The following is a 22,833-nucleotide window of genomic DNA, read 5'->3' on the forward strand; positions in this document are numbered from 1 at the left end:
GGCTATTTAGGGGTTCTGCCTAGGCTGATTCAGCATCAGTATAAAGAGTCTTCTTATCTGCGCACTTCTGGAGACATCTGGCTTTTAGGCCACAGCATTGACCTTGCTAAGCCTGCCATCTTGGCATTCCTGACCTATCTTGCCTGCTGCATTTGGTTCAATTAGCCACCATGTCTGCCGGTTTCCCCTTGAGTATGCTCCTCGATTTCGTCATAGCTCGATGTCTTCCAAGTTCTTCATGCCAGATCCAATCTTCACGCCATCGCTCCGCATCTTCCAAGTCCTTCATTCTGGATCAATATACTCTCATCTCCATATCATGTCTTCCAGTTCTTCTTCCTAAAGTCCTCACCAGTGTCCTACAGTACCTCTTCCAGTCATCTCCACCAATCAATATGCATCCTCTTCCAGTCATCTTCTCAGTTTCAAGCTAGCTGAAAGTTGCACGTAAAGACACATTTGCTCTCCTTACTGGAACTTTCTATTATTTCTTCTCAAAGACGTTGTTTGGGACTTGTTTTTGTTTCTTCCCTTTAAGATCAATTCAGTAATAAAACCTGCCCGCTTCAACTCTGCAACCTCTAGTCCTTCCTGAACCCCACACAATCCCATCTAATCCCATGCCTGTGACACTGGGTAAGATCACCTCATCTCCAGTAAGTTAAGGATTTTTCGTCATTTTTCTCCCCTTTTTATGTATGTTGTTCTGCTATTTTTAGAATCAAATTGTATCTTACACGGAGCGCTTCTATCTTGTCACCAACCTGCATTTACAAGGGGAGACCAAGGTGACAAAGCGTAGATTGCAACTGTGAGGTTTGCGCTGGGATCGTAGCATTTCTTTTTTTTTTATAATATAACCCCCCATTCCCTGCCACCCAAGCCTTAACCCGGCCCTGAAGAGATAGAAAGATTTGACTATGCATGGAGTGATGATGACAACAGACAGACAGTCAGCTGAGAAGCTGCACTAACACGCACCCTTCTAAGCTGCACTTTAAACTCCATGGTGTTGAAAGTGTGTTTGATGGTGATGGTCACCATTGTCAAACTGCATGTAAACTGGAGGCAGTGTACAATAGCCACAGAATAGCTTGCTCCCCACGGTGAGCTCTCCTACCTGCTCACACTTTACAGAGCTCGAAACTTGCAGCAGAACAGGCCTGTCCAATCTGTGATTCTATAGCTGTTGTACAACTACACATCCTAGGATACCCTGCCTCAGCTTTAGCAACCCCTAATAACAAAAATGCCCCAGAGCATGCTGGGACTTTTATTTTCACAACAGCTGCACTAGAATTTGAGCAAGGAGTAGAGCGCACACAATGTTCCATGTCACTGCAGGGCCGATTCAGGATCACGTTAAGGGGCTCTCTAAGCAGAGAACGACCGCTGCTTAGAGAGCCTTACAGAATAAGTAGTTAATAGTTAATTTAACATTTAAAATCTGATAAGAAGGAAATATATCTTGAATTCATCTTGAGCTGTGGCATCATCTGTTGCCATCATTACTGTTGTTTGACTATCAGGGCTTCTGGGAAGAAAATGCTGGAAACATTTAATCTGAAATCATGTCAGAAACAGATTAGTGTGTGGCCTATGGCAGGACTGTCCTAACAAGCTTCCAAAAAGTGTTTTTCAGGGTTTTTTTTCCATGTGTTCTTTGAGAGTTTTCCAAGAAGATTTTAATGTAGGATAATGCATGCAATAATTTTCCTAATATCTAATTTCGTTATATGTGCAGTCATTCTAGGTAAAAAGAGTGGGGGAGCAGAAGTCTGCCTCACTGAACCACATGGAAACACTTAAGGTGCCCATATACTATAATATTTTATCCGATTGTGATAGATCTGTCCCATAAATCATATGAAAACTGTCAAGTTGCATGTGTCACAGATTTGATTCCGACCTGATGTGCCTCCTTTGAGAACCAGTGGAATAACTATAAATTTTGTTCCCCCCTACCAATAATGTCTGTGGCACACCTTCCCAAACCCCCCTTCCATGCCATTTTTGGTAGGACAAAATGTAAAAAAATATAGGCAATAATCTGGCCGGCACATCCAATTCAATTGAAAAAAGTTTTATATGAGCAAAAAAGATATGGAAAAATATCAACAGTGGACAAGCCAAGAAGACAAAATCAATTGTATCCATTGAATGCAGAATGATTTTACCAAAGGTCAAAGCCTGTAGAAACGGGTGCCGGATGGGGTCCCGACAGTCAGGATCCTGAAAGGCATTTACCCGATGTCGGGATCCCGACTGTCAAAACACCAACAGCCGGGTTCCCGATGGCCGTCAGCTATTTTCCCTCGTGAGGGGTCACGAGGGGGCATGGCGAGCCCGCAAGGGGCTTTGTTGTGCTCGCTATGCTGTCTGGGTCCGGCCAGTCGGGATCCCGACGTCGGGCTAATCACTGTCGGGATCCCGACTGTCGGACCCTTGTCCACACCTGTAGAAACATGATCCAATAACGATATGACTGTCCACTGTGAGTCACTCATGCCCAATGGCCGTTTCCGTGTGGTCTCACCATCATTCAGAAAAAAAAGCTTTCACTTTCTTTTATGACATCCTTTAGCACACAAAGTAATTAGCAAACTAAAGTAATTTAGTTTGTGGAATGGACTCTTGTGGTCAGTGGCGGTCCTTCACCTCATAGAGGTGAGAAGTTAGGGTACTTGTGTAGTTTCACGGCGCCAGCATGGATAGTTCATACTTCCACTATCCATGTTGGCGTGGAGTCGATTTTAAAGCCCGCAGTGTGGGTGAGCGAAGCAAGCCCCGCTAGGGGACTGGCGCCGTGAAACTACACTAGTACCGAAGTTAGCTAAGGACTAAACTCTTTTTTTTTCAATAATGGAAGTAGAGTATCTTCTTTATATGTTGCTTGATACATGTGATAAAAAATATACAGTGGAAACATGGATTTCTTTTCAGTTTTAATACTATTCCCTTGGTAAGACAGGATTCACATATTTCTTTGGGGTCCGATTTCACTCTGGGTTCTTTATTGTTAGTGTAAATCAGGGGTAGCCAACCCTAGTCCTCGAGAGCTACCAACAGTTCACGGTTTCCAGCTCACCTCATAGATACACAGGTTCACTTATTACTGACTGACACATTTTAAAAGATCCACAGCTGGAGCTAATTATTTCACTTGTGATTCTGTGAGGAGATCTGAAAAACCTTAACTTTTGCTAGCTCTCGAGGACTGGAGTTGGCTACCCCTGGTGTAAAGTGTTCTCGGTGCTAATTACCACAATACTTTGGAGAGCTGCAGAAGTGTGTCTTTACAAACTACAATCATGCTCCATAATGGCTGTAGAGGCACTTCCTGTAAAAAAGAAAAAAAAAAGTGACTGCCACATTTATATGCAAATTAAATACTCTTTCCCTTTAATAATCTTTAGAGGCAGGAGGACCAATAACCACTGTAAACCCAGATGATTTCCTGTTTTATTACCATAACCCCTACATGCATATACCATAATAGAACCCAGATTTGCATACAGTTGCAGATATATGTGATAGATTTTAATTTATTACTCCCAGCAAGAAAATAAGAAATTATGCAAACTATGCCATATTAATGTGACTGTTTTTATGATTATTATTTTTTTGTTTAAAATTAATATGGTTTGGGTATAATTACAATTGCTAAGTGCTTTATTAAAAAAAAAAACCTATAGACACTGAAAATAGTTTATCATCTGAACAGAAGTGATTGTTATTAATAGTACTGTGTTTCTTTTGTATTTGCTCATTTAGTAATGAAAAATATGGATAATGAACTGTCTAAGTGAAAATGTGCAGGATATGCAATTATGTTTTACTAGTCCAGTTCTAGTTACTGTGCACTGAAACAATGTAATCTGTGATGAGTAAATAAAATATATTTATTGATAAACTTGTTATAACATTTTACTTTTAAAGAAGACTTCTTTTTAGGAAATTTACAAGAACCAATAAATTCAGAAATACTGTCATGAATTAGCTCATGGCTGGAAAAGTACAAAAAAAAAAAAAAAAAAACATTTTAAGATGATATATTAGACACAAACTATTACTTACAGAGCCAAAACTAGGGGGGTGCATCACACAGTGATGCAGGGTAGGGGGCACTGTTTTTAGCACTTGTCAATTTATATGTTTTATTACTTTCACTTGCTGTTTTCCTACTCTTTGAAATAGAGCATCTTCTAATTCTAACTTCCATTTGTAGATTTTCTCCTTTTTGAGACTCAGCATCTCCTGACCATCCAGGTCACCTTCTCCTACCCCTTTTGTTGCCGATACCTATACAACATTCATTAACTTAACTGGAGAGCTCTTTGTTATTCAGTCACACTGGGCCTTATTACATTTCAAGATGATGACATACCTGCGATTCAAACCCATCATCTGTGGCATTGCATTCAGGCACCCTTTTCATTGAATTAACTGCCCTTGCATAGCAAGGTAGATAATTCGAACTATTTGAAGCTCGCCTTGTGCTGCGTGTAAAATTTATCAGCATGGCAGCTGAGCAGATCTATGTAGTATGTGGCTGCATGAGACCCTACATAGCAGGGCTTACAAAGAACAAGTAGCTTAATATAGTAAGAACTTACATTGTTTTTATGCAGGATCAAATAACTTAGGCCCTTATTCTGATCGGTGCGTACTTTCCCGAATTCTTTCGGATCGCGTTTTTTAGCCGTCTGCGCATGCGTGGGGAACGCCATGCGCATGTGCGTAGTTTCAAAGTGGCCTAAGTTTCAAAAGGGGCGTAGTTTCAAAGTGGGCTAAACTGGGCGGAAACATGGGCGGACACGGGGGAGTACACTTATTTTGGTAGGCGTGCATTCGGATAGCACACCGAATGCACGCGAACAAAAAGGGAAGAAATGTGCGGTGTCCAAAAGGCAAGTATTGCTTAGCGGACACCACTCGGTCATGCGCTAGGCAATCGGAACGCCTAATCAGGACGGACGCACCTCAACCAATGTCAGCTGAACACAATACAATCACCTAATTTACTCATTACTTGTAAATTACACGCTTCTCACTGCTTCAATTGAAACCAATGCACCTTAAATGGACCATTACTAAACACACACATATATGCTGCAGTTTTCACACACTTTTACACTGCAAATAATGAACACAACTTAATATTAACCCCTTATCGCCGCAGCCTGTTTTTGCCTTCCTGACAGAGCCCTTTTTTTCAAATCTGACATGTATCACTTTAGTGGGGATAACTTTTTTTTGCTTTTACTTATCCCAGTGATTTTGAGATTGTTTTCTCGTGACACATTGTACTTCAAGTTAGTGGTAAATTTTGGTCGATACAGTCTGTGTTTTTTTGTGAAAAACACCAAAATGTCGTAAAAAAATAGAACATTTTGCAATTTGCAAAATGTTAAATTTTCTGCTTGTGAGACAAATAATCATACCACTCAAAATAGTTAATAACTAACATAGACCATATGTATACTTTGTGTTTCCATCATTATTTCAACCTCCTTTTAATTTTTTTGGACACTAGGAGGCTTAAAATATGAATAGCAAATTCTCAAATTTTCAAGAAAATTTCAAACACTGATTTTTTTAGGGACCAGTTCAGTTCTGATGTGACTTTGAGGGACTTGTATGTGAGACACCCCCATAAATGATGCCATTTCAAAAACTGCACCCCTCACAGTATTCAAAACAGCATTTTGGAAGTTTGTTAACCCTTTAGGTGTTTCACAGGAATTAAAACAAAGTGTAGGTGAAATTTCAAAATTTCATTTTTTTTGCAGATTTTCAATTTTAATACATTTTTCTAAGGAACACAGTAGATTTTACTAGAGAAATGTGACTAAAAATTGATTCCCCCAATTCTTTTGTTTTCATAAATATCCTATATGTGGCCCTAGTGTGCACGTTGACCAAACCACAGGCTTCATAATAGAAGGAGCACCTACTTGATTTTGGAGCCTCCTTTTTTTGAGATTATTTTTTAGGCACCATGTAGGTTTCTAGGCATGCTAAAAGTTAGGAACCCCCCCACAAGTGACCCCATTTTGCAAACTACACCCCTCAGGGAATTCATCTAGGGGTATAGTGTACATTTCAAACCCCCAGGGGTTTCACCAATTGTGGTACAACTGGGCAGTGAAAATGAAAAATTAAATTTTTTACACAAAAATGCTGTTCTGGCTCAAAATTTTTCATTTTTACAAGGAATGAAGGAGACAAAGCACCCCAAAATCTGTGCCCCAATTTCTCCCGAGTACGGCAATGCCTCACATGTGACCAACAAATACCATTTGGGTGCATGGCAGGACTCAGAAGGGAAGGAGTGATATTTGGATTTTGCCGCACAGATTCTGGTGGAATGTTGGTGGGTGCTATGTCGCATTAGAAAGACCCCAGAAGCACCAATACAGTGGAACCCCCCCACAAGTGACCCCATTTTGCAAACTACACCCCTCAGGGAATTCATCTAGGGGTATAGTGTACATTTCAAACCCCCAGGGGTTTCACCAATTGTGGTACAACTGGGCAGTGAAAATGAAAAATTAAATTTTGTACACAAAAATGCTGTTCTGGCTCAAAATTTTTCATTTTTACAAGGAATGAAGGAGACAAAGCACCCCAAAATCTGTGCCCCAATTTCTCCCGAGTACGGCAATGCCTCACATGTGACCAAAAAATACCATTTGGGTGCATGGCAGGACTCAGAAGGGAAGGAGTGATATTTGGATTTTGCCGCACAGATTCTGGTGGAATGTTGGTGGGTGCTATGTCGCATTAGCAAGACCCCCGAAGCACCAATACAGTGGAACCCCCCCACAAGTGACCCCATTTTGCAAACTAAACCCCTCAGGGAATTCATCTAGGGGTATAGTGTACATTTCAAACCCCCAGGGGTTTCACCAATTTTGATACAACTGGGCTGTGCAAATGAAAAATTACATTTTTTTACACAAAAATGCAGTTCTGGCTCAAAATTTTTCATTTTCATAAGGTATGAAGGAGAAAAAGCACCCCAAAATCTGTGCCCCAATTTCTCCCGAGTATGGCAATGCCTCATATGTGACCAAAAAATACCAGTTGGGTGCATGGCAGGACTCAGAAGGGAAGGAGTGATTTTTGGATTTTGCAGCTCAGATTCTGGTGGAATGAATGGTGGGTGCTATGTGGCATTAGCAAGACCCCCGAAGCACGGTGAAATGATGAACCTAATAATCCATAGATGTGTGGTATATTTTAAAACACTCCTTTATACATAGGCCGGGTTTGTCGGGGCAAGTTTCACAGTGGAAAATAGTATCCTTTCTTATTCCCTTTTTATAGCAAACTTTGCACCTTTTTTGTGTCCTGCCCTTTTTTGCAGTGGAGGGGATTTCGTTAGGAAAATGCTGCCCTGGTACAATACGGGGGCCAGTACTAGAAGTACTGGGGCCCTCTGCCTGCTGGTTCCCAAATATTAGGCCCTTTATGACTTCCTCTTGAAAGTGCATAAATGTCCCCCTCTGGCTGGTAGAACAGAATAGCACGTAAGCGTTATACAGTGCTATCTGGATGATATACACGGCCAGCTTCTTGTACCAGATTTTTGTTTTCCGCAGGGCACTGTACGGCTTCAGTACCTGATCTGAAAGATCCACTCCGCCCATGTACTTATTGTAATCTAGGATACAATTAGGTTTTGAGGTGTGGGTACTGGTACCTCGTACAGGGACGGAGGTGGTACTGTCTCCATGAATTGTTGTCAGTATAAGGACATCCCTCTTGTCCTTATATTTGACCAACAACATCTTTTCGGTGGATTGTTCCCTGCTTTCACCCCTTCTCAGTACTTGGGCAATGTGCGTTTTTGGGAGGCCTCTTTGGTTCTTGCGCACAGTACCGCAAGCTGCTGTACCTCTTGAACCAAGGGCCTTAAACAGGGGGATGCTAGTGTAAAAGTTATCCACATAGAGGTGATAACCTTTATCCAGGAAGGGGTGCACTAAATCCCAGACAATTTTTCCACTAACACCTACGAGGGAGGGGGGGCATTCTGGCGGTTCAATTCTTGAATCCATCCCTTCATATACCCTAAACCTGTGGGTGTACCCTGAGGTGCTTTCACACAGTTTATACATTTTTATGCCATACCTTGCCCTCTTACTGGGAAGGTACTGGCGGAATTTAACCCTTCCTTTAAAATGTATAAGGGACTCGTCGATACAAATAAATTTTTCAGGGATGTACATCTCTGCAAATTTGGCACTGAAATGATCAATGACCGGCCTGACTTTGAATAGCCGGTCAAAGGTGGGATCATCTCTGGGTGGGCACTGTGCATTATCGGTGTAATGTAAAAATGTAAGGATTGTCTCAAAACGAGTCCGAGTCATGGCCATACGGTAAAGTGGGGTGCTGTACAGAACATCTGTACTCCAATATTGCCTAATTTCTGGCTTTTTTACTATGCCCATATGTAACACCAGACCCCAAAACGTCATCATCTCTACTGCATCTACAGGGGTCCACCTAGCAAATGATGATGTGGGGTTTTGAGCAATAAACTGCTGGGCATATAAATTACTTTGGTCCACCATTAAATTTATAAAATCATCAGAAAAAAATAATTTGAAAAAGTCAATTTCTCTGAGACCTGTTGAATCAAATTGGATTCCTGGGATGGCCAAAAACTCAGGAACCTGGGGCTCAAAATTGTCTGGTGGTGGGGTCCATACGGGATCAATCATTTGGGGGGGTCTCAGCTGCTCTACGGGGGCGTCTTTGAGGGGGTCCCTCATCACTAGAGGAGGAAGATGAGGTTAAGACGAATCCTTCAAATTCCCCGCTTGCATCACTGGCTGTGTCAGAGTCAGAGGCAAGCATGGCATATGCCTCCTCCGCTGAATACATTCTTTTGGATGACTGGGATGACATTTGGGATGCCATTTTTATTTTTGTGTTTCTGTAAGTGTAATGTTTCAACACGTGTATAGTGTAGGGGGGGTACAAACTTTATTTCAATACGGGGGGTATGTAGTGCAGAAAAAAAAATACTTTATACAGGAATTTGATCCCAATAAAAAAAAAAAATTAGATCAACCCTGTGGCAAAAATGCTGATCTGTGATGTACGTCACTCAGCAACTTCAAGGCAGCTTTTGGTACAACCTTGAAGGGGTTAAAAAAAAAAAAAAAAAAAGGTCCTGCGCCAAAAATTGAGCACAGATGTTGGTCAGTATTGTCCGTCACTGAACAGCGCTCAAAGGCAACAGGAATTTGATCCCAAAAAAAAAAAATAGATCAACCCTGTGCCGAAAATGCTGATCAGTGATGTACGTCACTGATCAGCGCACAGTGGCCACAGGACCCACAAAATCACAGTGTGTGTAAAAAAAAATTAAAAAAAGACCCCACAGCACCCTCAAAAAAAAAAAAAAAAAAAAGGTGATCAGTGATGCGACACTGATTACCAGTGAGGGGCAGCAGGTGCACAACCTTTGGTGCAACTGACAGTGCAACTGACAGCAACTGACAGGTATATATAAAAAAAAAACCTGCACCCCCAAAAAGTTGCTGATCAGTTAATTTATACTGATCAGCACAAAAGGGGGGGCAGCAGGGGGGGGGGGGGGCAGCAGTCAGTTGCACAGGCAGCACAACCTTTGGTGCAACTGACAGGTATATATATAAAAAAAAAAACCTGCACCCCCAAAAAGTTGCTGATCAGCACAAAAGGGGGGAAGCAGACACAAAATATAGCACTCTCTATCACTCTCTGTCACTATCTCTCACTATCTCTCACTATCTATAACTATCTGTCACTCTATGACACTGCAGCAGCAGCACACAGGAAGTCACAAGATCCAGGAAGCATCCAGCTGCTGGCAGCACGCTACCAGCGGTGATCAGGTAAGTATCAGGCAAGGATCAGGTCAGTATATAACGACAGATTGGCACGGTGACCGCTCTGCACGCAATTCCAGACCGGAATGGCGTCTGCAGCGCAGTCACCGATAGTTTAAATCACGCGCCATGGCTGTGATTGGCCCGTCGGTCCGACGGACCAATCACAGCCTTGGGGGCAGGTGGGGTGAGGTGTGGTCATCACTGGTGACCACCGGTGACCCCCTCACACCCCCTCACACCCGGCGGTGATTGATCCCTGTGTTACCGAGCGTCTGATTCGCCGGTAACACAGGAAAACGCTGCGATTGGCTGTTCACATTGAACAGCCAATCGCAGCGATCGCCGATGGGGGGTAGGCATCGCCCCCCCTGGGCATGCTGGGACATGTCTGCTGTCAGGGACAGCAGACATGTTTAAACTGTCACCGCGTCTATAGACGCAGTGACAGTTTAAAGTCATGACGTATATATACGTCATGTGTCGGGAAGTACATCCCGGCCATGACGTATATATACGTCAAATGTCGGGAAGGGGTTAATAATACTAATACACATGTCACTTCTGCATGTATCAATTAATCCAGACATTTGGGGGGCAAAAATAACATTTATTAAATCAACTTAGAAAATAATTTACAATAAAAAATAAAATAAACCATCACAAAATAAATGGTACCATACCAGGACTAAAAGTAAATAATATATAATAAATAGCCACAGCAGAATCATTAGGAACACATCAGGTGGCTTCACAACAAAAGTAGAGCACCAACACTTCAAGTACAGCACACAGTAATGCTAGCCGAAACAGGGCAACAGGGGAACCAAACATGACATTTGAACCGCGGGCAAATGTGGTGACCCTCGGCACGGAATTTGACACAGGATGCTGACACACACAGCTCAATGGAAGTTTTGGGAAGACATAACGGTGGAGATTAATGGGGACACAAGTTCATTTGCGGGCACGTTTGCCCCTGACAGGCTCCTTGCCACGTGCAGCAGCTCTTCGGCCTCACCCACGGCCACGCATGGAACATCCATGCATGGAGCACATGCTGGGGAGGGGGTGGATGTTCTTCCCCCTCTGGCAGCAGGGAGTGATGATGGTGGTAATGCACCAGAAACGGGTGACATTAGGACCCTATTGGTGGTAACTAGCTCCACCATAAGTTCATTATGGCGGAGGAGGAGTTCATTTTGCCGCAGGGCTTGATCAGCCAGCACCTGCAGGCTAGCAGCAATAGATTGCTGACTGGCACTCATAGCCTGCAGGTTCGCTGCAATAGATTGCTGGCTGGCACTCATAGGCTGCAGGCTCGCAGCAATACACTGCTGGCTGGTGGTCAAACCCTGCAGCACCTCCTCGGCCCTATGCACCCGCTCTGATGCCGACTCTCCCTGCTGCACAATACTTTCAAGCACATGCCCCCACGTGGCCAATTCAGCCGCGGACATTGGCGGCTGCTGCTGCACGGGCCTGCTACTGGGGCCAGGTGGCACAGACTCCACAACCTCCTCAAGAGATTCTTGACCAAGCGGTGGGGATGCTGTTGAACGAGAAAATACCAATTACCACACATTCCATGCAAAATTCAAAACATCTACTTATGGCCTGGCAAATAATTACCTTCAAGCGTAGAAGCCATCACTTCCGCTGGGGACTCGCTGTCTATGGTGCTCACCCCCCGGACCTCCTCCACTGCAATGCAGCACTGTGCCATCTCTTCCAGGGGGGTGAGTTGCAGCTTTGATGGCATGGGGCCAGCCCCAGAGGTGTGGCTGTGTTCCCACCGCTGGGTCAATTTATTTTTGAGGTTCCCTTTGAAGTCGTGCCACCTGCAATCAAAGTGTACATATTAATACATGTCACTCCTCATGTTTGCTGTAGCACCCATTGCAATCTGAAACATAATACAACATGTGCCTCCTGACACCAAACTTAGATTATATTCATTTTGAAACACAACCCTTAGAAGATACAATCACACTCACCCTACAATAACTATCAATTCAATGACATGGCAAACATGTCTATGCCTCCAAGCAACGTGACCACCCATTGACCAACTCCATCTAATATTGAATGTAAACATTACTGGACTTGTACTGCTCAAATGTAACACACATGAACTTGCCTCTTCTTAACGTGCTCCGCCTCACGAATTTGTGGAGCCACCGCATTAATCTCCACCGTTATCTCCTCCCAGATCTTCCATCTCCTTGTGTGTGTCAACTTTTCCGTTGGGCACTCGATCAAATCCCGTGCCCGGGTCACCAGGATGGCAAGCTCCTGCGGTTCATATGCCATGTTTCTGGTGGTTGGTTCCTCTGTTGCCCGATTGCGGCCACGGCCACGACCACTGGCACCGCCACGACCACTGGCACCGCCACTGCCACCGCCACTGGCACTGCCACGGCCACCGGTTGCTGTACTTGAAGTGCTGGCCAGGCTACTCTGTTGGGAAGCCACCTGCTGTGTTCCCAATGATTCTGCTGATGCTGAGGATGGGCCAGCTGCCGATTGGCCTGATGTTGATGGCCCATCTGGCTGCTCTGGGTTGAGGGGGACATAGGTGGTGTTGGACTCCATGCGGGCCAAGAGGTTCTGCACCACCTGTTCTTCCTCTGACTCTGAGCCAGCCATGTTTGCAACAACTGTTTGCCTTTTTAGCACAACTTTAAATACTATTTCTGTAATTGGCGTTAATCAGCTACAACCTGCGTCCCGTACGGCCGCGTTCCGTACGACAGCGTCAACCATGCGGCGCATACGCCACGCCCCTTGCTGTGGAAAAATATTTCAAAAAAACCTGGCAAACTGAGTAAGTCTGATTTAGTAGCTACATGCAGATGTGAACACCAATGACCAAATAAAACTGAGGTCACACATGAAATGTATATTTGAATTTACATCTGTACTGTGCACTTGTTTGGTATGTAGTACAACTGACACTACCCATTCCATATGTAAATCCAGTCCACCACTTAGGCACAAGTAACCAGTGCTAGCATCCAAATCACATGTGAAAGCACTCCAAATTCAGCCTGGATGCTAGCTACTTTTCATTCCACCTCTCTAGTATGGGCCAGTAGAAGGTAAGTGTACACATGGCAGCATGGCCTAATTTTGGGAAAAGGTCTGGCACTATTTGCTATGTTTCTGCTTCATAGCTTTCATTATAAAATAGCTGTTTAGTACCTTGTTGAGTTAGGTGTAAGTGTCTAGTGATGCAGACTATTTCACCTGTTGCTTATACCCATGTTTGGTGATTGTTATAGATTCTATATAATGGGTTCCCATCTTATTTGACACTGTCTGTTTAGGATGGTGTGCAATGCAATGGGTTAGCCGTCTGTTCGGGCGCATACACGCTGTTAATGTAAAAATGAACAATAAAGTTAATACCAAATATCACTCTGATCAACCAATGACAGCACATGATTGCTTGATTTGTGCCATTGCTAAGATGGCGGCTTATGGAAGAGCAGCACCGTTCTCAGCTGCGGAGCTCAGGACACTGGTCTCCGTTATGGAGACCAGGCTGGGGCGGGCGGGCCCATTCATAACCAACCGCCAAAAGCGCAATGCGTATGCGGTGGCCCGCCACAGCATATTCGCACGCACACAGGTGCGGCGGACCATCGCTCAGCTGGAGCGGCGGTGGTCTGACCTGAAGCGTCGGCAGCCGGATTTGCTCCAGCAAATCAGGGGCAGTATTGCTAGATGTGAGTGTTTCCACATGAAATGTCCATTTGTACATGATTGCTTAACTGACATTATTTAAGCCACTAAGGTCACCAGCCTGATCATGAGTTAAACATGGCATACACTATATGTGTGCTACTTCCTGTTTGACACCCTGTAATGGTCATACAATATGTTATTAGGGAGGATTAATGCTTGTGATGCTTACAATGGGCCAAATGTCACAGCATACCTGCCATGTTACAGGCTGTGTTTTGTAAAGGCCACTAAGGAGCTGTTTGCCTGTACAATTATCAGTACTTATAACCTTTGCATTTATAGGTTGATAAGGCTTAATACAAATTACCACTAATTGGCACTTTTTTGACTTTTCCCAAACACAGCACGTGATCGAGCAAGACAGGCCCGGGAGGAGGCAGAGGCGTCCCAGGCCCAGGAGGAGGGCACTGCCGAGATGGGCGAGGAGGTGGTGCCACAGGAGGAGGAGCTGGTGGAGGAGGAGGTGGTGCCACAGGAGGAGGAGCTGGTGGAGGAGGAGGTGGTGCCAGCTGAAGAGGAGGTGGTGCCAGCTGCGGAGGACCACCAAGAAGAGGAGGATGAGGAGGCCTGTGAGGTGGCGCAGGCGGAGGAAAGTGGTATGTATACATAAAGATTCATTATTCCTTTTGTCATCCACTATTTGATATGTAGCACTGGTGATTCAAATGTGTTTGAAAATACTATAAAGGCAAACCACAAATTGGGTAGCAACAGACACACTTTGGGGTTAGATAGGGTGGCCAAACCATCCCTTTCATCCTGGACACATATTAATGACACAGGTTGTGCGGATGGCTTTCAGGACGATTTTAAGTGCCACTGAACCTGTGTAGTTAATCTGTATCCTGGAAGAAAGTGATGACTTGCTCATGTAAGGGTTACATGTCCCTGCTGCAAGCATACAATCTGTAGCCTCATATAGGTGAGTAGAGTTTACTGGTGATTGATCTTTGTAAACTAGATTCAGTATGGCATAAATGGAGTATGGACAGGCGTGGCTTAGACTGGAGTAACAAGTGGTCAGTGCCCCTGGGCCCTCCTCTAGCTAACCACCCCCTGCGGTCTGCATGTATGTTTTGCACCATAATTGTGTTTTGATTTGGTCTTAGTAATGCTTTTGAGCATGGGAGTGGGTTTGTGCTGCAGCTTCCCCTAACTGGCATTATGACAATGATTTATGGAGCAGATCATCAGCAGGCAAACCATGCTTGATTGCACCAATGTACTAAGCATTCCTGAGAGTTGTGTAACTCCCCTGCTAGGCTCCATACTGTCAATGCCTAATTTTTCCCAGCATATAATTTCCATAATTATAATTATAACCATGCCCATAACATTAATATAGTCAGGGATAAATAATCATTTTATCCCATAGGCCAGGAAATATTGCATATCAAGTTACACATTCCAGCACACATGTCATGTTTAGTCTCTAAATGTGTAGAATTATATTGGCTGTCAGATGACAGTTATTAGAATTTCATATCATGTTGCACTCACATTTTATACAAATTATAAGTTCACACTAGATTAAGGTACAGTAACAAAGGGGCGTGTCTGTAGGCTATTGATAGAGTGTGATGAATGGTCTCTGGAAAGACAAAGGGATTCACCTGAGCCAGTCACAGGATACCGTAAACAAATGTGAATGAATGGATTCTCCCCTCCCCCGAGAGTTCTCTTGAAAAGCAAGAAAAAATCAAATAGTTCAGTGTGTTTTTTAGCAGCAGTCGGAAGGAGTTATGGAACTGAATTCGCCAGGACATGTTGAGGGATAAGTATCAAATGTTTATTTACTGTGTATCAGGCATGGCTCGGAATATTGATAAGGGATAGAGCTTATTCATGAGAGTATGGTTCAGGTATGGAGTGTTGAAGGTCTGAGAAGGTCAAATGATTGGAAGGTATGTGAAACGTGACTGTAAGAGATAAAGTGAGGATTGGAATCTGATATATATATATGGGTATGTGTAGCTGTTATGATTTGTGAGCAAGGATATGCTTAAATTAGTAGAGATAGCTGTGTACGTTTACATGTGGACAAAGGGTAGGCCTATCGGCTGTGTGCCATGTGCTCAGCCATGTGCTATCATCATGGATTGTATTGTGTTTCACAATAGCTACATATAGCAGCGGTTGGTAGATTATGGATAAACATAAAGGCCCTTATTCTAATCGGAACGGTACGGCCCGCGTGCGGCCGTACCGCCGATGTTTTAACACTGCACATGCGCAGAGGTGAATCTGCGCATGTGCAGCCCCCTTCGCCGCAGACGGATTTCGTCCGCCGCAAAGGGGGCGGATAGGGGCGTGAGAGGCATCATGCCCTCATTTCCCTATGTGTACGCCCCGCGTTTCATGGGCGTTCCCATGCAAACGCGGGGCGTATGCATGGTAATGAGGGCATGACGCCACTCATGGGGGCGGAAAGCTGACGTCGCCGGATGTCAGCTTTCAGCCCCCATACAAGCTACCACACGGACGATTGTCCGTGTGGTCTTAGCTTGCGGAAGCTGCCGCGGCGTGCGGACCTGCCTTCGATGGTCGACGACCATCGAATGCAGGGGGCAGCTCCCACCATGGTGGAGGCGTAGCCTCCACCATTTTAATGCGGATCGCCAGCCGTCCGTGTACGGACGGCCGTGGCGATCCGTAGGGTGGGCGGGGATTGGTTTGTGCGGTCGGAGCCCCGTGTGCGGCTCTGACCGCACCAACCAGAATAAGGGCCATAGATTGGTATTTGAAAGGATAAGCTGTAGTGATTAAACTGATTTGAACATGGTGGATGCTATTACTATGTAAGCAGAATGAGGCCTGGAATCAATTGTAGACATATGCTCAGGCCCCGGCCTGCAGTGTGTCCTTTGTGTAGGTAAACGGTTAACATTGGTGTTTGGACTGGCCCATGTGTGTCCTAGTGTGGTTGTAGAGGAGTTTTGTAGTATATTGTATGGATTCTTTGTATTCAGGTTTAGTGTGTGTTTGCTCAAAGGGACGCCTGTATTTGAACGCATGTGTAAGGCTATGCGTGAGCATGTATGGACTCTTTGTATTGAAGAGTGTGAATGCTTTGTGTAATATCCAGTGAGAATATCTAGATAAACTGGCGGATAAAACCAACTTATATGTAACAAGTGTTGTTAGCATGATGCTCGGATGGTGTGTGTGTAATGGCATGTGATGTGATTATGGTATAGCTAGGCCTGGAAGTGTATAGTGCCAGTTAGGTGTTCTGTACAGAGAAGTACATTGTAGCTTAATGATATTCAAATAGTGTATGCTGCAGGTTTAGTGTGTTTGATGAATGTGCAAGTTATATTCAGGATTGTGAGTATCACATGATGCAGGTTAGAGGTAATTTGGAGTAAATGTTGTGGGCAGAATATATGAAAGTACAGGCAGTTTATGTGTGATTGCCAGGCAGCTGTTTGAGCCTGTAGATTGTTAAGGTTCCTTTGTGTGCCATGTGGAGGAATCCAAAATGGCGGAATGCCATGCGGCATCTTGAGGCCCAGTGTTTTGTGTTACCTTTGTGGTGCATAAGGCTTGGGCTAAGATGGCCGACAATTAGTTATTATAAAATGGCTGCTGCCTCATAGCCACGCCCCCCCCAGCACTGTATTCACATACACATATATATGTATCACAGAGGTTAGCTTTATTTAAGGATGCTGGAGTAATAATCGTTATTAAGTATAATACCTGTATTGTTATATTTATTATCCATGATACAGTTTCATCTGGTTACACTTATAAATAATATTCATTGATTATAAATCTGGACATTCGCTTATTGATTGCGTGCGACATGAATAAATTAGATAGACTTTGCATATATAAATAAATGGACTTCCATAATCATATAACAGACACTGAACTTTGTTTGCAGAATTGTGATTGGTGCAGCGCGTGACATGCTTCTCAGAGCTTAGTCATGGGTGGGTTTGGATTGAGAAGGAGCAGTATGACTGTGAGGTGTTCTACAGAGTAAAGGGTATAGGGCAAAAATCAGGCTTTCCATGTAGTATGTATGCATGTATGTATAGGTGTATGTGTCATATATATAGTTATATATGTGTCTCTCTCTCTCTCTCTCTCTCTCTATATATATATATAAACCGCAAGGTATGGCTCCTGTTGTTTGATTTCATTCCGCCCTGAGTGCCGCGCTATACCCCCCGCCTGCATCCAGCGTCCAGCGCAGCTGCCCGCTCAGCGAAGGCACCAGGCACCTAAGACGCAAGAGGACTGGAGTGCCGGCATCGCCCTGTACCTATATATATATATATATATATATATATATATATATATATATACACATATACACACACACCTGTGACGGTGCATGTTTAAAATGTAGGTATGACTATGTTAAATGTATGCATGAATATCATTATTCATTTTTCACTTTGTATTTGGTCCACAGATGAGCCTGCCCAAGCAGAGGAGGGTCTCCGTGGGGCCCTCCTACGAATGCGAGGCCACATGCGGCAGATGATGTCCGAATTGGACAGGCTCCTTGATGGGGAAAATTAATGTATTTTTTATTCCTTTTTTTGACAATGTGTTAATTATAATAATAAATAGTTATTTACAGTTCAAAGTTGTCAGTGTTTTTTCCTAACATGCAAAAGTATATGTGTAACTTGTTTAAAATCTTTTAAATAAGCCAAATGTAAATAGTGTATATAGATGTATGTTAGGGTCACATGCTGTTAGGGTTAATGTGTGTAATGAATGTAGTAGGAATGTGGTTCAGTATAGATTAGCATTTAATTGATTGAAATAGATAACAATCCCTTTTTAATGAGGTTGCCTAATTGCCTAAGTGGGTCATGTGATCGCTGTGTGTACTCAGTAAAAAAGTGTGGGATTGAGCGTAAATACTCTGCATCGGTGCGTACGGACAGCTTCCCGTACGTTCTGACGCGGTAACACCGTGCTTACGCGGGAAGACCGTGCAGAAATCTGTACGTGCCCACCGCACACGCACGGTTTGTATGTCGTCCGTACACACGCCCTGTTCTTAAAGAGTGAGTCCGTCCGAATGCGGAGGACACGTGGGCGTTTCTACGGACGTTGGCCGTACGCCACCGCACAGCGTGGCGTGCGGACCGCACCGTAAGAATTCGGGAAAGTACGCACCGATCAGAATAAGGGCCTTAATGATTAGGGTGTTTGACTGGAATGGAGCAGGTTATGGGTTTGAATTATTGTAGTATACTAAAATGTATTACTTACTAAAGGGTATTTTAGCTTACTTTAAAAAAAAAAGAGCTCTCCAGTTAAAAATGTGTATAAAGAGAATTTAAGTCCAAATCAAATCTAATGCAGTGTTCTAGAAAAAGATATGTGCCTTATTTCTCTATTAGACAAATGGAAGTCGCATTATGGCTATGGTTACAGGCAGGTAGCTTATGACAACAAAAACCGTAGAATTAAAAAGAAACCAATGTTGCTAAATAGAGTATTAGAAATGACACAGTGAAAAAAGAACAGTTACAATACTAACCTTAGAAAGGGACAAGGAGGCATTAAACTAATACCCAAAGGTAACAACATAGGACACCAAGATAGATACTGAAAAATGGATTGTTAAAAAATAAGACTAAACCTAAATACATAAATAAAATGGAAGTGATTATGCTGGAAATAAAGAGAGAGGCCATCTAAATACATAACATTTAACATAAACATCCATTCGCAGGCCAGGGGGAACACCCACATCATTCGATGTTTGTCTAAGGTTACTCTCAGGTAATTCGGAAGGAAGTGGGCGGGCAGCTGAAATATGGTGATGTCAGCTGCCCACCTCCGGCGCCCACATAACAGGGAACGCCCAGCATTTTCATGGGAATGTCCATGAAACGCTGGGCATTCCCATGGGGGCGACTATCCGTCACCAACCCCCGCCCGCAATGTCTGTTCGTCTTGGCTGCATCTGCACATGAACAGAAATGCATCTGTGCATGCGCAGGCGCACACCTCGGACCACATGCGAACCAAGGGGTTCAAACGAACGGACCAGAATAACCCCCTTAGTGGCAATACATCTATATAGATAGTGTGATAGATAAATGACATGGCACAGGGGTTATCCAATCTGAACCGAGATGTGTGTTTGCCCCTGCAGAAGCTAGACTATCCTAGAACTACCACAGAGACTAAGGTGGGATCTCTCTTCTCTTGAAACCAGTTTTGCCTCATTCAGGGGCAGATTTATTAAGCTCGGTGAAGTGATAAAGTGTTTGGTTTTTATCACCGGCCAATCAGCTCCTAACTATGAAGTTACAGGCTTGGTTTGAAAAATGACAGGTATGAGCTGATTGGCCGGTGATAAAAACCATACACATTATCACATCACCAAGCTTAATAAATCTACCCCACATACACACTACCAGAATGCAGCTTACCCTGAGATTTGCTGGCATTTTGGGAGCCAACAGATTGTGTGAGTCTTCCTCAGATCTTCCCTGATTTTCACCAGCCTCTGCAATTCTACTGTGTGCCAGTCTCTACTTCCCTTCTCTGACCAACCTCTATGCCCTTACCTTGTATGCACCAACCTCTCTATCCTTCTCCCGTCTTCACAAGCCTCTCTAATTCTACTGTGTGCCAATCTATATGTCCTTCCCTTCTCTGACCAACCTCTATGTCTTCCCCTTTCTTCACAATCCACTCCGGTTCTTCTGTATGGCAGCCTCTCTTTTACCTGTCTATTTACCATTCATCTTCCTATTCTAGCCTATCCTTTCCCTATGCCTTTACAGCCTCTTGCCCTCCCTCCCTGTGCCAATCTTTCTAAATCTCTCCCTTTGTCTCTATATGTGTGCGTTTGCCTCAATTGTGTGTGTGCATCTACTATCTGTACCTTTCTTCCTATTTTTGTGTCTGTCTCTAATTTTGTACTGTAGGTGCGCCTCTGAATGCACATCTGTCTTTGATCCCATTATTTATTTCCTGGTCATGCCTTCCTGGTTGTGTGCCATCATCTTGGTAGGGCCCTTTATGTCCTACCTAATCTATATATAAAAAAACTGGAAGATATGTTATTTAGAAATGTGGCACAGATAGCAATCTTACCATACTACATATTAATACCATAATACAGATGGAGCCGGCTCCATCCTTGCAGGGGCTGGCGATTCGATCACTGCGCTCGCCACGCTTCTGGTGCGGTGGCTCGCGGCGCTCAACACGCTTTATGAAATCAACTCCACGCCGACGTGGATAGTGGGGTATGAACAGGTCGGGAGGATGCGTACCGTGTCCGCTCGCCATGCTTCGGGCTGACTTGAATAGTGGGGGTGTGCAAGGATGGAATAGCATGCAAATTGGCAGGAAATCGCGGAAAAATCGGCCGAAAATCGGATGCAAATCGGACACAAATCGGCCGCTAAATCACATCGCGGATCGAATCGGCTGCTAAATCGTATATGATATCGTATGTGATATTGTATGCAATTTAGATGAAATCGGGCGCCGTGATAATACAATAGTACACATTTTTCTATGGTAATAAAATGCACGGGCAGGCTATGCTGCTTAAAATCATATGATGCTTAAAATTATATGCAGCATTCCGTTATTCTGTGTGCAACTGCAGCTGGACAGTACCTGCATGTAAAATTCTATGTTACAGTGTTTTCCACTGACACTAATGTACTGTATCATTTTGTATGCAGATGCATTTGCCAAAAATATACACACGCCGCACAGGACCGTCTTAACGGATTTGTGGGCCCTAGGCAAAGTAATGCACTGGGGCCCCTATTAAAAGAAGCCAGGAACTCCTTGACTTGGGGTATCAAACTCGCAAAAAGGGAATATACAAACAAGCTGACGCACAACCTCACAGCAAAGGACCGTGCGGCAGTATGGAAGGGCATGCAAAACATCACAAATTACATGAAAGCCCAACCCCAGTCTGAAACCAGCCATGAACTTGCTTAAGACCTGAACAAGTTCTACTGCAGATTGAGCAGGTCGTACCTCCCCCACTCCATCACAAAGACCACCACACCCAGGCCCTCCACATGGACCAAGGCGAGGTAGAAGCAGTACTCAAAAGAATAAAACCTAAGAAGGTTGCAGGACTGGATGGTGTGTCGCCATCCAGCCTTAGGACCTGTGCAGCTCAGCTCGCCCACATCTTCACAACGATATTCAACTCCTCCCTGGACTTGTGCAAGGTTCCTGCCTGCTTCAAACGCTCTATCATCGTCCCGGTCCCTAAGAAAACACCCGCAAAGGACCTAAATGACTTCAGGCCAATTGCACTAACCCTCAGTGGCCATGAAAGCATTTGAAAGACTAGTACTGAAGCACCTGAGAGAAGTTACAAACTCTCACCTTGACCCCATGCAGTTTGCCTACCGCATGAACAGAAGTGTAGCGGATGCGGTCAACCTCGGGCTGCACCATATTTTACAACACCTCGACCACCAAGGCACCTATGCGAGAGTCCTATTCGTGGACTTCAGTTCAGCATTTAATATTATCGTTCCCGGCATCCTGCAGCCAAAACTCCTCTCCTTAGGAGTCCCAGGATCAACATGCTCATGGATAGTGGACTTTCTAATGGCAAGGGAACAGGTGGTCAAAGCCGGCGCCTTCTCGTCCAGCACACGAACAATCAGTACTGGAGCCCCCCAAGGATGCGTCCTCTCCCCTCTGCTCTTCTCTCTCTACATGAATGACTGCACCTCAGCTGAGCAGTCATTGAAAATCATCAAATTCGCAGACGACACCACTATCAGCGGCCTAATCAAGGATGGTGATGAGACCGCTTACAGGCATGCAGTGGAGAAGCTGACCCAGTGGTGCAGCAGCAACAACCTCGATCTAAACCCCACCAAAACAGTTGAGAGGGTGGTCGACTACAGGAAAAAAACAAAGTCCCGATAACAATAGTCAACGTAGTGGTGTCGCGGGTTGAATCCTTCAAATTCCTAGGGACAACCATGTCCAGCGACCTAAGATGGGTATTAAACATAACCACAAACATCAAAAAGGCCCAACAGCGCCTGTTCTTTCTGAGGCAACTCAAGTGTCCCAGGATCTGCCGGCTTTCATAATCCAGTTGGTGCGATATAACCACAATGAAAAGTTTGGCATAGATAAATGCATACAGTACCTCCCAGCATTTCTACACTGGTCAGTGTCCCGCTCGCTTGAGGGGAGAGCTGGTACT

The 22,833-nt window shown here is 44.2% G+C and overlaps 1 long non-coding RNA gene across 1 annotated transcript; it reads left to right on the forward strand.

Annotated features, from left to right (window-relative positions):
- Positions 1 to 13,635: 13,635 nt before the first annotated feature.
- On the forward strand, positions 13,636 to 18,176 carry LOC146073057 (uncharacterized). Its single transcript, XR_014473270.1, has 2 exons — positions 13,636 to 14,236; positions 18,067 to 18,176. It is a non-coding gene; the product is annotated as an uncharacterized LOC146073057 (long non-coding RNA).
- The last annotated feature ends 4,657 nt before the right edge of the window (positions 18,177 to 22,833 follow it).

The sequence above is a fragment of the Crinia signifera genome, chromosome 4 (assembly GCF_055691185.1).
Source record: "Crinia signifera chromosome 4, ASM5569118v1, whole genome shotgun sequence".
NCBI classification, from domain to species: Eukaryota; Metazoa; Chordata; class Amphibia; order Anura; family Myobatrachidae; genus Crinia; species Crinia signifera.